This window comes from Daktulosphaira vitifoliae, unplaced genomic scaffold (assembly GCF_025091365.1).
Source record: "Daktulosphaira vitifoliae isolate Bord-2020 unplaced genomic scaffold, ASM2509136v1 Scaffold_5, whole genome shotgun sequence".
NCBI classification, from domain to species: domain Eukaryota; kingdom Metazoa; phylum Arthropoda; class Insecta; order Hemiptera; family Phylloxeridae; genus Daktulosphaira; species Daktulosphaira vitifoliae.
Window position 1 is genome coordinate 7,896,020 of NW_026099576.1, and position 13,707 is coordinate 7,909,726.

A 13,707-nucleotide genomic window follows, 5' to 3' on the forward strand; every position below is an offset into this window, starting at 1 on the left:
ATAATATAAATTAAAAAAAATGTTTGTTATTTTCCTCATAAAATAACATTTTTATCATTACTTACCGCTAACCAGTTGTATACTATTGATTGAAATGTTAGTCTGTTCACTGTTGATTGTGATGTTAGCTTGATCACTATCACTAAAATCTTGCGTATTTTCAGCTAAATTAATTTTTAAATATTAGTAAATATTATTTAGTCGTAATTAAAAATGTATTCTAACCGTTAAATATGTCCTCAAAAGTTAATAATTCGCGACTCAAATTACTCGAATCACTGCTGATACTTATNTATTCGCAACTCAAATTACTCGAATCACTGCTGATACTTATTATCTCGCTCATTATTTCCTGGATACGGCTAGATTTATACTGCATTAATTTTTGATTGTGGACCACTGATAATAACCACTTCAATAATATAATATATCTACAACTCTCTCGCACAATATACGGAGGGGGTAAAATGTATTTAACTCACAGACCATTAACGCGCATCTTAAGATAAGAGACAGTTGCCGATTTATAACAAAGCATTGATCACATCGTGGTACTTACAGTATGAATCACTGATGCTTATTAGAATCTTAATTGACTTAACTAAATTTATATTATAAATATGTTTCACTGTGAAAAGTGTGAAAAAACTTTTTCCGTCAAAAGAAATTTAGTGAGGCATTGAATAAAACACGGCGGGATTAGATTTCCATGTATGTATGCAGTTTGACATTTTCAGAGAAAAACGCACCGTAAGTAATAAAAATACTTTTATAATTTAATTATTGGAATTAAATAAATTACAACATAATATAGATCTCACAAAATACGGGATTGATTATAATATAACGATCGGTAATCATCCTGATTCGGTGACATTTCAGTCGTGTGGTAAGCAGAGGTGTCATGGAGCGTATACGCGGGTATACGGCGTATACCCACTGTTAGTTTTCTTATAAGTGCATATACGTATTTATAAAATAGTTAAAGAGTATAGACTAAAGAATAAAATAAAAAGTAATACATGGGTATCGAATATAGGTACGTTTGTCATAAAACACAAATTTTGAATAACTCTTATCAGTTTGTTTAATCTCTACAGTCATACCACATATAAACATATATCTGAAGTTATAAACACACAAATATGGCTCGAGACAATAATCATTTTAAAAATAGAATATAAATGTAAAACAAAACACTGTCAAAGTGTATAAATAAATATCAATAAAATAAATAGGATAATATTTATCATTTCACGACAATTTTATTGAAATTTGATAAAATTTAAAACATTGACCAGAAATTAACGATATAGCACATACTAAGTTGAAACTGAAAGTTATTGGGTTAACCTATAGCTGTTGAAATTGGTAATTTGTATTTTTCCGTAATAAACCGTTTACCAACCAATCTAGTATTTAATATATTACCTATAATGAATTAAGATAGTGATAACATGTACCTATTCACGTTTATTTCATTTATGTTTTAACGATTTGAAAACAATGATTGTAAGATTATTTTATTACTACATAAAGTTTATTATTTATTTATAAAAAATATAAAAATATCTAATAATACACTTATCGATTACATGACTATGAAATTTAATTTATGTAAGAACTTAGAAATGTCAGTAAAAATATTCGAGTAATAGTTTGGAAGTTGGAAGGAGTATCTGGGAGGGTTAGGAGTTTTAGTTGCATTATGTAATAATTAGAAAATACATATTTTTAACACAGTTAAAACATCACAATATTTGTATTCCGTCCCCCAAAATTATGTTATAGTTAAGGCCTTTGAAAAGTAGTGTAGGGGTGAAATTCCCCACGTTTCCTCATTTAGGTTTTTAACTTATCCATTGATCAAATGACGACTGTATCACGTTGATAATGTATAAAGTTAAAAGTTCTACAAAATAATTGTGAAATATTGTATGTAGAAAATATAAAGTGCAATGGGGGGGTGGGGGTGGAGCCCCCACGTTATTCTCTATTCATAGTATAGGCGTATACCCATAAACATTTTTAGGACTACACCACTGGTAGTAAGTAATAATAATAATAATAATAATTAATAAATATGAGTAGATAAACAGAGTCTATTTATTGCAGAAAATGAAGGTGTTGTAAGACAGCCGAGTACAAGTGGAATGTCTTTTAAAAGAAACCGTAATTCTAATAATGATAATACAGTTAAAAGTAAACGGGTCAAACAAATGCGATTGGATGAAACTACATCGACAACTTTTCAATTAATAGGCTCATCACTAAACAATATATTCTGGTTTTATAAAAAAAATATGGATAAAGTTGGTGATTATAAAACATTTTTATTTCAAATTAAAAATGAATTAATTAATAAATTAGATGAGTGTTTAAAAAAAATTGGTCCTATCAAATTTAATTTAAAATTGAAGTCCACTTATAATATACCAAATCAACTCGACACAAATGAAAATCATTCTTTCAAAACAAGTGCCGAGGAATTATTTGCCTACAGTGATATTGGCAAGATTGTTGATAAAGCATTCAAAAAATTATTTGAAGAGGAGGAGAATTACGCCGGCAAGGGGAGCAATTTTACGTTTTTATATATAGATGGGATACTTCTCGGCGTTTATAAATATTTCCCATTGTCGGCCAGCTCATATATAGAATTACCGAAAGATATTAAAAATAAACACTGTATTATAAATACTCAAAATATCGACTCTTGTTATTTTAAATGGGCGATATTGGCTAAAAAAACGAGAGGACAAAATAATGCTCATATTGTTGGAACTAATTATAGATCATTAAAACACAATTATAATTTTTCCGGATTATTATTTCCTACGCCTATTAACGAAATAAAAAATTTAAAAAAAAAATAATGAAAATACATCAGTTAATGTATATGGATTGTCAATTATAAAAAAAAATAAAAGCGGCTGTGCGAATGATGAAAATTTAGTTTATCCATTAAAAATAGCCCATGAAGCAAAAAGAAATCATTTTGATTTACTGCTAGTGTCCAATAGTATTGACAGTGATCATTACATGTGATCTTTCAATGTTACCCGCAATTGATTTATAAATGTGGTGTTTAAAGGATAATAAACGGGGTTTGCAATAACTTCAGATAGATGAAATCCCGGGGGGACATTCATAAAAAATTCGTGTAAAGTGTGACTTGGTAAACCGTTATCGAATGAACCGGAAACCAGATTACAATGAACTTTTATAGAATTAACTTTCATTATGTTAACTACATATTCCGAAACGTGTTTATAATCGGCCATATAAATTTTTTTTCCGAATCCCAATAAGCCGGCGATGCTATCCGGCTTAGATAAATCAATATGCCTATCACATTGCATTTCACATTTTGAGGTGATTAGATAGGTTTTAAGTTCCGACGTTGCATTTACTAGAAAATTTTCTATTTGACTCAATTTATAAGAGCCCATCGGAATAATAATCTCTTGAATACTACCATCCTCTCTACTAAAACCTATTCTATTTTTACCATCATTTATATTCGGGATAGAATTGTTGGTTTCTAAACTCAGAAGACATATTTTTGTATTTTTTTCTATTTCTAGAGGGGGGAAGAACATACATTCTAGGTCTGATGAATTTCAGTTCATTGAAATAGACATCATGACGATGTGTTCACAAGAAACCTCAAACAAAGTTAAGCACAATTTAATGAATTATAATTTTGAAAATTGTCGTAATTGTAATAAATATTAACCTTTTTAGATAGTTTTTTATTTCTATGGGTGGTTTTAAATTTCCAAAACTATCGAAATAATTTACATATTTTCCGAATTTTCTAAAACAAACCCAATGTGTTCCTCTATTATTAACACTATCCAAATTTATAACCATCGATTCTATGTGGTTACAACGTTTCGGCAAATTATCTCTACAATAACAGCCCCTGAAGTGAGGTATTTTTAACAATTTTACATACTTTATAACCTCATAATCATACATGGCATTATCGGTTAACTTTAGTTTTCGAATAAGATTTTTTTTTCCCAACACCGCTGTTAATATTACTTCCTCCTTTAAAAGGTTTTAAATACATACCTCCTCATTCTTTATATGGTTTCAAATGCATTCCATGACCCTGTTTTTTATTGATGTTAAATTCGTGTGCTGTTTTTATTACATTCGAAATTCCCCCTGCCAGACCCCTTAATGCACTTAAAGCTGTAAACAGCATAATCAAAGGCAAAACACCACCATACTTAGGTGTTGAAATGATTCTGGACAGTGATTGCTGTTTAATCTATTTATTCCTGATTAATTTATTTTTAGCAGCTATTAGAGTCCTATTAATTATTTTTGACGTCTTTTTTGTTTTTTCTTTTTATTCTCTAATTTATAGCTTTTATAGCTAATACCCAATTTTCTTTTTGCTTTCATTCCCGCGGCGACGACCAATGCGGTTTTCTTTTAAACCTGTGTTTTTAGAATCGAACGAATCCCAAGCCTGCTTTTCTAAAACTAAGTCTGCCGCATGGCGAACCGATTTTTCATTACTACCTTCGTAAGCTATGTCATGTATTTTACATGCTCTGTCTAAGCTATTTATACCAACATCGCCGCGCGCCAATCTTTTTTTTAATTTTGTAACGGGTCCGAAAAACCTAAAAATATTTATACGTATTTACTAGATTTTCCTAAATTATATACATTAAAATTTTTACTGATAAGATGGTAAATACATTTCTAGAGACATCTTATTTATAGCATAATTTAGCAGTCCTACACCTTTAATGTTCTTCATTGCTCGAGTAGATTTCATCTTGTGCGATAATTATAAAAATCTCCAATTATATATTTTGTTTTCAACATGCGAATTTTAGAGCAAAAACACAAACTTTCAGTCCGTAATGTAGATTTACCTGGAACAATTGACTCGACATTTAAACGACACGGATTTTTATTTCCAAATACATTAAGAGGATTAATCGTGGGACCTTCGGGGAGTGGTAAGACCAATGTTATTTGCGCAATGTTAACAGATATTAATGGAATAAGATTTGAGAACGTATATATCTACAGTAAAACCTTACAACAGCCAAAATATATAATTTTAAAAAAAATTTTACAAGAAATAGAAGGTCTGAAACTTTTTGCTTTTCACGAAAACTATAGTGTCGTACCCCCCGAAAAAGCACTTCCTAACTCTATTCCTAACTTTATTTTTGATGATGTGATTTGTGAAAATCAGAATGTTATCAAATCATACTATTCTCGCGGATAACACAACAACATAGATTGTTTTTATCTCGCTCAATCATATTCTAGAATACCTAAACATCTTTTAAGAGATAACACTAATTTTATTATATTATTTAAGGAAGATGAACTTAATTTAAAACACGTATTTCAAGATCACTGTTCTGGAGACATGAATTTTAGTGAATTTAAAACTTTTTGTATGACCGGTTGAAATCGAGAAAAATTTAGTTTTGTCATTATTAGCAAAGACGATGATAGAGATAATGGTCGTTATCGTTTCGGATATCATTATTTCGTCACTATATAAGACGTGATTTGTAAAACTAAGAATTACCGATTATGCGTTCCGAAAAATCGGTGTTGACCGATTTAATACGAGCAAAAGACAACATTAAACGTAAATTTAATGATTTAAAACAACAGCGTGTCGATAATGAAGTTTTAATTGCCGACACATTTTAACCGATTATCAACCCACTTGAAAAAATAGCGAATTTTAATGAGAAAAATTATTATAAAAAAGTGAGCGAAGAAAAAAATAATTTGTTTAGACATGAAAACACTGCAAAAGATTTGCATGAGATATACAACACAAAATCTGAGAGAGGAGAAAATAGTTTTTTTTATAAATTTGAACAAGTACATTGGTGATAATGAAAATCGAATGATTAACTTAGAATAAATAGACATATTGTATGGGCCTAAATTCAGAATCGATGGGGAAACAACATTGTACAGGAATGCAAAAAATGTAAATTTTGTTTGGGAAAACGAAAAAATTCTCATTAACAATAATTCGTATCCGTTATCCAGGGGTTTAGTTCAACTTATCTTTAACAAAGGACCGGTAGACTATAACAGTGCAGACTTGGATATTTATAGAAAAATTTTAATATTAACATCGGCCCACCTCAAAACCGATAAAAACAGTTTAAACAAGGGTGGTAAAAAATATTATGAAATTATTGAGCATTTATTCAATAGTGGGAGTGGTCTTTCTATATCACTTATATAAGATCGGGATGAAATACATGTGTATTGGAACGATCCGAATGAGTTGGTTTCTAGGCTAAAGCTGCTCATGTCTTCGAAAAACGCGGGTAACACAAGTTTAGACAGTGAAATAATATCAATATTTGAGGAGCTTTTAGAATTCGGATACATTAAACGATTGTCCGATTATGTCTAGATCTGGTATAGCGTTTGAATTGCACAGACCGACAAGAAAAAATTTTATCAGAAGAAGAGTTAACGTTATTAGTAAAAATGACCTTTGGGAGGCCGATCTCATAGAAGTTATTCCATTCGCGAAATTAAATATGGGTTACATATACATACTCTGTGTGATAGATTGTTTTACAAAATACGCGTGGGCAATACCTCTGAAAACAAAATCCGGAAAAAACATTTCTGGGGCTATGGCTAAACTATTTACCCTTCGCCACAATCCATACAGACCGGGGTCGAGAGTTATACAATTCGCATTTCCAGGCGCTTGTAAAAAAATATAATATCAACCATTATTCAACTTTTAGCACGATCAAAGCTTCCATTGTGGAACGTTTTAACAGAACTTTAAAAACAAACATGTATCGGGAATTTAGCGCTAGAGGTTCTCAAAATTGGATTAATATACTAGATTTTTTTATCAAAAAATATAATAACAGTAAACACCGAACGATTGGGATGACACCTATACAGGCGGAATCAAATCCGCCATCGGTAAAGTTGAATCATAAAAAAATATTCAAATCAAAACCCAAATTCAAAATCGGACAAAAAGTGAGAATATCTATTCATAAATCTTTATTTATTAAAGGATATATGGCCAAATGAAGTACTGAAATATTTTCAGTTTCCAAAATTAATAATACATCACCAATTACTTATATGTTAAAAGATTACACAGGCGTTCTTATAAAAGGATGTTTTTATGAATATGAATTGCATGACACAAATTACCCATACGATTTTCTCATTGAAAAAATTATTAAAAGAAAAAAGTCGAAAGTATTGGTGAAATGGTTGGGTTATGACAGTTCGCGTAACTCGAGGGTGTCCGCAAACGATATTAGAAACGATAGTATACGATATTGATCAGTATATAATAAGCACACACCATGAATGTGTTTGGCACTCCTGCAGAGAGCAGACAAAACAGCCAACTTGAAAAACTCGAAAATATCAGTGTGGCTATATCAAGAGACTTTTTACAAACACAAACAAGTATAATCAATATTAAAGATAAAATAAANAAACAAGTATAATCAATATTAGAGATAAAATAAAACTATTAGCAGATGACATAAATCTCACAAAATTGCTGATTGATGGTTTAGATAATAGAGTTTCTACCATTGATATTAAATTACTGAGCCTGACTGATGAAATTAAAAAAATTAGTTTACGTTTAATTAATTTAAATATTGATATTGAAGAAACTAAATCCAAAATATATGCACATATTAATAACCCCAAGACAAAAATTGCAATTGATAAAATACTAGAAAATATTGTCGATAGAGTCGGATTTTTGGAGAAAACTAAAACTATTCATTTTAGTGATTCATTAAACACCGAAGATAACACATCTAATATTTCAAAAAGTTAAATAAGTTAAAAAACAAAAATGAGTACGGTGGTATTTGATATTCATTGCGTACTAAACTCGCAGAGTGAATATATCATAAAATGTCTATAGTCGATACAGACGAATTGGCTGCCCAAACATGGATATTCAAAAGTTTTCCGATACAAAATTCCAAATCGAAGGCCGCGAACAAATGGTTGTAATGATGTTACCATCGAATACCAACAAGTTATGGACAGGTAAATATGGATGAAATTTGTCCAATATTAAATTCTTCGAATTACAAATTTATACTCGTAAAAGGAAAACAGAAAAAACAACTATTAGAAAGACTTATTTCAAAGCCCTGCATTGTAAACGATTTGAAAACTCTAGACTGCCCATCAATTGATAACTTATACAAAAATTCTTATTTCCCATCCTGTATATTTCATAAAGATTTAAACCTGCATAGATGCACACTCAACACCGCATATAAGCTGAGAAAATGGTACTTAGATAATATATGAAATCATATTCATATTTATTTTTGTAACACACATATTTCATAATGTAAATTTGACTATAAAAATATTAGTATTATTATTATAAGAAGTTTTATTTATTTAAATTTTAAGTAATGTTCCATTGTGAATAATAATTCAATAGTGTTTGACTGTAAGGCTGTTCCTCACTAATTGATATCGTGTTTACCGAAGACGGCTGATCGATTATTTGTACATTAATATCCTAAATAAAACATAATAAATATTAACATAAACCAAAATAAACATTACATTTTTAACTGACTTTGCTCACCTTTTTTTGAACCTTGTTATAGCACGTTTTTTCATCCATCAATCGATCAAAAATGCTGGTAATCATAAATGCTTTTATTTCGTGAACATAACTAAGATCGTTCATGATATGTTTTCCAACTTCGATAAAATCAATTTTTTTTATGAATAATAACACTGTGTTTTAATCGCTGTACAGAGTTTCTTGAGCAAAATTTTTAAAACAATTATTATTTTATTAAACATTATTAAAACAATAGTCGATAATCTCCTCGAATTGCTTTTTTATGATTGGTTTGTTAATAGTGTTTTGACGTTTGATTGCATCAATAATTACACATTCCAAATCTAATAAGGTGATTAAATGCTCATATTTAAAAAAAACTTGACACTTCGGATATATTTTCGATTTTATCAAAATCACGTTAGCCATGTGATGGACTCTTTTAGATATCGCTATTGAAGCATCCTCAAGTAGTAAAATTTTTTCCTTTTTAATAGGAGCGGTTAATATCAAAGATAAAATGTTACCCATTAAAACAACAATACGAGTTAAAAGATCAACTGAAATTGTAACATTTCTTAACGGAGAAATTAAACGTACCACGGTAATAAACGATTCCTTTGGTTCAATACCAATCCTTATATAAAATTTTTTATTCACACTTAAACTATAAAACAAACAATTTATGAATTCATTTTTATGAGGAAAATCATCTTTACCAACACTATTCATTTTCTTCAACATCGCTTCAACCATATTGACGAGACAGAATTGAAGCACGTTCAATACAACAAATGACTGAATGATCTCAAATTATTACTTATTCTGAATGTTGTATTAAATAAATTTTAAAAAACGATTCTCGACAACCCGATCAACTTTTTATTCAATTTTCGATATTAATCACGTATTATCATCAAAGTTCATTTTGTCATTTAAAACTGTTTCTAAAGAATTAACACGTATTGCAATATTTTTGGTAGCTTCATGCAAAGCTTTCTTATGATCGGATAAATCCTCGATTTGAGCGTTCACGTGAAAATCCGCATCTCTCAATCTTATAAATAATTCATCAATTATTAATTTGTTTCTGAAGACAGTTTCATCAATGTGTTTTATTTTTTCTCTGTGTTCGTTCCAATGATGAAGCGAGCAATAACAGCAAAACTGGTCCATCATTAACCGATAACACGCGAGTAATAGAATCGTTGGACAGATAGCGACGCGTTTCACCCATAGGTGCTGTGTAAGGATAGATAGCGTCATATTTCGTCCGCCAGATCGCGCCACATCGGGTTTTACGCGTCCGTCGGATGGTGCTGCATTGGGTTGGGTTGGGTTTCGTCGGGTATGACTGGCTCCGCCCTGAAGCAATACCTTACGGTAGTTCCAGGGCGGTCCACAACATGCCGGCATGTGGGAAAAAAAAAAAAAAAAAANACATCATGCCGGATGTGGAAAAAAAAAAAAAAAAAAAAAGGGTATGACTGGCTGCGGTTTCACGTGTCCGCCAGCTGGCGCACGGAAGGGTCGGGTTGCGTTGGGTCCCGTCGAGTTAGATTGCGCTGTGTTTCATTTATCCCTCCTCACAACCACCCATTCTATAATGGGAAGGAGGTTGAGGAAGTCGAGCCGAGGGGGATGGTCGGCATACAAATTATAACTATTTATACTTATAAAACAAGTGTAATTTTTTAAGTATTTTATCGAAAACATTTTGAATTTTTTATTCGTGTAGTGCACGTCAAAATGATTATAGTAAAGTAAGTATACTTATATATAGAGGCATGACTATTTTCTGTTGTAAGTAAATATATCATTGTGTTATATTTAGTATTATTTTTAGTATAATTATAAATCAAGTGATATTTTTTTTAATATTACTTAAGTTAAATATTCGTTAAAACTCGCTAGTATTGCCTAATTATTAGTATACGTCAAAATGATCATAATTAAAGTTTTCGTACTATTTACAAAAAATATTCGATTTCGTTAAATTCTTTAGAGTTACATTGTAATTTCATTAAGCATTTGTTTAATTATTTCAAATACAGTGAGAAATATTTATATAACTTTGAAAATAACTGAGAAGGTATTGGTTTTACTAAAATGTGTTTTTTTTTTTTGTGTCTGTTACCACTTTTTCTCATCTCTCCCTGAACCAACTTTATTCAATGATACGTCAAAAGATCACAAATTGTATCTAGTTGGAGACATTACCCTGAAAAATTGAAAAAATTTCCCTCGTTCCCCGTAAATGGGGGAACTTTCAAAAAAATTACAAATTAAAAAATCACTAATTTTCGAAATTTTTTTCAATTTTTTTACTAAAAATTGCCATAACTTTTTCAAAAATAGACATATCAATATCACTTTGTCTTCATGGTGAAAATGGCTACCGAATGCTATTTTTGTGTGAAAATTCTCGATTTTTGTATTTTACATTTTTAACTATAAATGCTATAACTTTTTAAAAATGTATGGATCAATATAATTTTTTCGTGAAGTGTATTATTTATATACATCTTTCATTAGACGTACTTTTTTTTTAAATCAGACCATTTCCCTACATACGGGGGGGGCTTCAAATCTAAAAATGCACATTGAAATGGAACTTTTTCAACTTAACTTTTGAAAATGTTCCGGAAAGACTGATACTTTTATATATATCTTAAATTAAAGCTCATGTAATATACTTTAATTTGAAAAAAAAATTTGACCTCTGGACTTGTCTTCATGGTGAAAATGGCTACCGAATGCTATTTTTGTGTGAAAATTCTCGATTTTTAATTTACATTTTTAACTTTATAATGGATCAACACAATTTTTTTATGAAAAATAATATTTTTTAATAATTCCTTTTTTATTCGACATCTTTATCTTAATCAAGATATTAATAAGGAACAAGTAGATCATGTAGCTTTTGGAATAATACATCATTTTTTTTAAATTAAACACTATCTAAAGATTTGCATCGAAGCGTTTTTTTTTTTATAGTGATTTTAATCACTGTCAGATATCATTATACTTGATCCAACTATGCCACGTCAATACTGTGCCGTGTCCCCCCTGTGCTGGGTTTTTTATTTTTTGTTTCTAATAAAAAAAATTTATTTTTTTTCATCGTCGTAGTCGGCTATGCAGCACTTGTTGGACTTAAAACCATGCTGCATGGTGCACTGTATCGGTCAGTCAAACTACCTTATACCAGTAGTTATGCGACGTCTGATATAGGTGACATAGTTAGTTAAGCTCCGTTTATCACGAAGAGACTTAGAACAGTGTCAATTTTTAGAATTAGTGCTTAAAATTGATTGAAAAAATAAATTTTGCTTTTTTTAATTACATTTACTTCATTAGTTATCAACTAATAATTATTTTTTAGAATTATCCTTTTTGTTGACACCCAACAAAATAAACACCCAAAGGGGTATCAATTTTATTTTTTAAATAACAACATACAATTTAACTTGCTCATAAAATAGAAAATAAACTAATTTAGAAAATAGCTGGTCAATAATAATCTGTGGACCAGTACATTGGAAGTTAATCTCATTTTTATAGCTTTAAAATAACTATTGATAAAAATAACTGCATTTATTCCTTACCTCCAGCTAATTCTTTAAATTATTAATAACTACTAAAATACTGGTCCAAAAGTTTTTATCAACCAATAATTTTTTAGCTTCGATGCGAAGCTGAGAAAAAATAATTTGAAAAAAATAATTTGACCTCTGGACTTGTCTTTATGATGAAAATGACTACCGTATACAAAAATATGCTATTTTTGTGTTAAAATTCTGGGTTTTGTATTTTATTTTATTTTAAAATACCCGACAAGGGGAGTACACATTTTCATAAATATTATATAAATTAAAATTAATATAGCATAGAAAGTTAAACTTATTTAAATTTGTTTGCTTCTTTTAAGTCCAGAAAAATAACTTTGAAATTTGAATTAGCTTAAATAGCTAAATTTTTCAATCGACGGCAGCAACGTACGATTGCCGAGATGGTTAAACTTATGTTTTACACGCTAGGGGTACGAGGTTACGGGCAGGTACAAGTTCACTCCTCCACGATTCGCCGTGCTGGGGGTGGAGATCCCGCTTAAGGACTCCATGACTTATCTGGGCCTTGTCATAGACAAACGTCTAAAGTTCGGGCCGCACATTACTCGTGCGGCCCAGCGGGCCCAGAAAGTCATGAATTGCCTGGCGGGAATCATGCCCAATCTGGGAGGGCCGAGAGAGATGCGGCGCAGATTTTTAGTCAGCGTCGTACACTCGGTCATCCTGTACGGGTCCCCGGTTTGGGCGGATACTCTTGAGTATTCGTCCAAAAACCGTGAAGCCCTGCTCAGGGTGCAGAGGCGGGCGGCGATCCGGACTGTTTCGGCGTACCGAACGGTGTCCGGAGTGGCGGCGGGTATCCTGTCGTCACTGCCGCCCGCCGACCTGCTCGCCGAGGAACGCGCCGCCGGGCATGAGCTCCGCCGAGAGCGAAACCGGTCCCTCGAACCCGAGGACCGGCTAGCGCTCAGGCGGATGACCATGTTCCGGTGGCGGACTCGCCTCTCGGAGGAAACGAGAGGCGAGTGGACCAGGTCCCTCATAGGACCCGATCGGCTGGACAGGTGGGTGGACCGGACTCACGGTGAGATGACTTATCGTCTCACCCAAGTGATGTCCGGCCACGGCTGCTNACACGGTGAGTTGACTTATCGTCTCACCCAAGTGATGTCCGGCCACGGCTGCTTTAACGAGTACTTACATCGTATTCGTAAAGCAGCCGCGCCGACGTGCGACCACTGTTCGGATCGCCCGGGAGAGGCTGATAGCGCTTTGCACACCCTCTTCCGGTGCGAGGCGTGGGCCCAGGAACGGGACTCTTTGGAGTCTCGACTAGGGTCCACGTTTCGAGTCGGGTCCATAGTGGACCTGATGTTGGGAAGCCGGGAGGCGTGGAGGCTCGTCCAGGCGTTCGCCGAGTCCGTCTTGAAAAAGAAAGAGGAAGCTGAACGCCTGAGACAGAGGCAGCCGCGCCGCCCGGTACAGGAGGACCTAAGGCGCTGGTTTAGGCCGGCGCCTTAGGTA

The 13,707-nt window shown here is 32.2% G+C and overlaps 1 protein-coding gene across 1 annotated transcript in view; it reads left to right on the forward strand.

The window, feature by feature from the left end:
- The window catches only part of LOC126907514 (uncharacterized), a 98,912-nt gene that overhangs the window by 42,207 nt on the left and 42,998 nt on the right, over nucleotides 1-13,707 (forward strand). The gene's annotated exons all lie outside the window — the stretch shown is intronic.